Raw genomic sequence first — 3,428 nt, forward strand, 5'->3', positions numbered from 1 at the left:
TGCATGGGCCGACAAGTCCGTCCGGCCCGCCCAGGCCCAGACCATTTATCCAGGTTTAGGCACATACAAATGTTGTCCGGCTCGGCCCAAACCTGTAGAAACCCAGCCGGATGGGCTTTACGAATTTTACATCAGTTCGGTCCAACCCGATATACTTTATATATATATAATATATATATATATATATATATATTATAATATATAAATATAAATTATAATATATTTTTAATATATAGATGGGTTTGGACGGACGGACTTGGGATTTATATCTTAGATCCGAACCCAACCCGAACCTGATTAAATTTCTTACGGGCTGGGCTGGGTTTGGGCTCGTCAGGCTTTGTTAAAAGCCCAACAAACCAGCCCAACCCATGCCTAGGTCTACTTGTGAGTGGTCGCTACTAGATGCTGAGGGTTAGAAAATTGAAATAAAGGGGTTTCTATTTTAAATCCATCATTTTGTTTACATACTAACCTAAAAACTTCTCAATACTGCGTCGTTTGGTATTTAACACCTAAAATGCACTAAAATAATAAAAAAAACATGTTTTTTTTACAAAACTAGCCCAATGAAAAGATCTCGTTTACATTTTAGACTCGTTACAACTCATTGCATTAAACTAGACACTTACAATACTTATTTACCTAAAACACCTTTGTTCACACACACCCCTCACATTCACTTTTCTCTTTGCGGTAAAACAAGTGATTTGCGAAACAAAAACGAACGGTGGATCATGCAAAATCTCGAAAGAAGACGCAACATGTTTATAAAACCAAATCAAAGATAATATCCTTCATCTCTTTAGGTTTTTTGCATTATATATTTCAACTAGGTTTTAGGTTTTGATTTTGTTGCGATTGGTCATGAATTAAGGTGTTAAAGGTATAATGATTTGGTTTAAAAGTCGAAGGATTTGAGTTCAGAGTTCATTTGTGATACTTCATATTCTATGAGTTTGCTTCAGAATTATTAAACTGCAAAGTAATAAACCCTAAACCCTCATCTAGAACTTCACAAATAGGTAAATGAGAAGTCTTCTAATGAATTGCGAAACCATTTTTTAGCAAAAGGGCTTCGCAAATAGATAAATGTGAAGTTTTCTGATTAAACATGAAGTCATTCTTTAGCAAAAGGCTTCGCAATATGGATATTGCGAATATTCCACTTGGATTGCGCTTTGCAGTTTTCCATTTGTTTCGAAATTGAATGACATTGTGAATATTTTTGCTTAACAAATAGGTAAATATGAAGCCTTCAGGTGAATTGCTAAGTTGGTTTATCTTACAAAACATAAACTATTTTTACTTAAATGCAAATTGTAAATATGAAATGCACATTATATTGCCTGAAATAAAAATATATAAGTGCATTGTGCACAACTTTAATGGGTTCGAATCACATGGATGAGGTGGGGTGAGGGTTTTTCTTTCTCTTTAATGTAATCTTCCTTTGTTTAATATAAATGTATTGCACACAACTTTTAAAAAAATAAAATAAAATATATTGTCTAAAATGAACTAGCTTATAATTTTTATTTCAACGCATCTTTAGAGAAAAGTATGTGGTTTATTTTCAAACATAGTTCCATATTTTAAAGGCCTAATACATATCATAAAAGTAGATTGGTTTCATTAACTTTGTTAGTTTCTTATCAGCTTTCTAAATTTGCTTATTTCGTATCACCAACTCCCTAAACTTGTCCATAAAAATAGATTAGCTCCCTGAACTTTACAAGTGTCTCATCAGCTCTCTAAAATTGCTTATTCAATAACAATTAAATACAAAAACTTATTAAACCTAAACTATAAAAATGCATCTTCATCTATGCGAGAGGTAATTTTTTTCTCTCCTCCTACCTTTCAACCTATTATAAGAGTTAGTGTTGCAGTTTTGAGAGATCGAATGGATGAGGATCGAGAGTTAGTATTATGGTTTTTGTATTTAGTTGTTATGGAATAAGCAAGTTTAGCGAGCTGATGAGACACTTGTAAAGTTCGGGGAGCTAATATATTTTTATGGACAAGTTTAGTGAGCTGATGATACGAAATAAGCAAGTTTAAGGAGATGACGAGATACTAACAAAGTTCAGGACGTCAATCTATTTTTATGGACAAGTTCAGGAAGTTGGTGATATATTGGCCCTATTTTAAAACGTGGCAAACAATTTTTTTTAAGAAAAAACTTGACAAATATATGTACATTAAAGTTCATCTGATCTTCTGACATGCGATGAGTGGCTTAAAGCTCAGAGCCCCTCTGGTAGTCCGGTCCCTATAACAGCCACAAACACATCAGTTTGGTGTAAACCACCTCAAGAAAATTTTTGATGTAATGTAGATGGTGGCATCTTCAAAAAAGCAGGGTATAGTTTATTCGGTTTTCTCATTAGAGAATACCAGGGTGAATGTATCACACTGAGTCATGGAGCACTAAGCGGACTGTTTGATCCCAACCTATCTGATGTCCTTGCAGTTCATGAAGTCTTTTACTGGTTGAAGAATTCCTTTCGATAACCTATAGAGATTCAATCTGGCTGCTTGCAAGTTGTTAACTTATTAAATCACCAATTGCCGGACAATTCATATTTTTTGAGGTCATTTTGTCTTGTGTTACTATCTTAAAAGAGCTAGGCAATTGCTGAGTCTCTTATGTAAAACGTTCAGCGAATTCGGCCGCTCATCTTTTAACTAAGGCGGTCAATTTTTAATCTGTTCGTAGCGTGTAGGTATATCCACCATCCTATCTCAATGTTGTTCGTACTTCTGATTCTAATAATTAAGAAGTATTTTATCTTAAAAAATTAATTCTATTAGCGAATGGAGTGTGGAAATTCTAATGTGTTAATAAAAGTCAAAATCAAAGAGTTAGACATTACTTTATATTTTATCATTTATTTTATTTTTAAAATCCTACTACTTACTCAGGGGCCGTTTGTTTTGGGGGTTTTAGGAAAGAGTAAAAGAAAGATGATGTTTCATTCCTTTTGTTGGTGTTTGTTTTATCAATTCAATCATTCTCTTTACCCTCTTTTAGTTTTGGGTTTACCCCTAACTCCTCTAATCTCATTCCTCCAATCCTAGGGGTGGGCAAAAAATCCGATCAAATCGGTAACCAAACCAAAAATCGATAATCCGAACTGGAAAAAGTGGTTAACCGAACCAGTGGTTTTCTTAATGGTTAAAAAAATAGATAGGTACCGGTTTCGGTTTCGGGTTAGAGTGTGTTCAAAAACCGCAGTTAACGGTTAACCGAACCGTTTAATAAATATAAACTTTTAAAAAAATTAATATATTATATAACATAGATTATATTATAAGATTAGAAAAAGTCTTTAATATAGATTATAACATATATTAATATAAATATATAACATATTTTTAAAAAAATAAATATGTTCTCTTTGTAAACATAAGTACTTTGACGA

The sequence above is a fragment of the Euphorbia lathyris genome, chromosome 6, assembly GCF_963576675.1.
Source record: "Euphorbia lathyris chromosome 6, ddEupLath1.1, whole genome shotgun sequence".
NCBI lineage: Eukaryota > Viridiplantae > Streptophyta > Magnoliopsida > Malpighiales > Euphorbiaceae > Euphorbia > Euphorbia lathyris.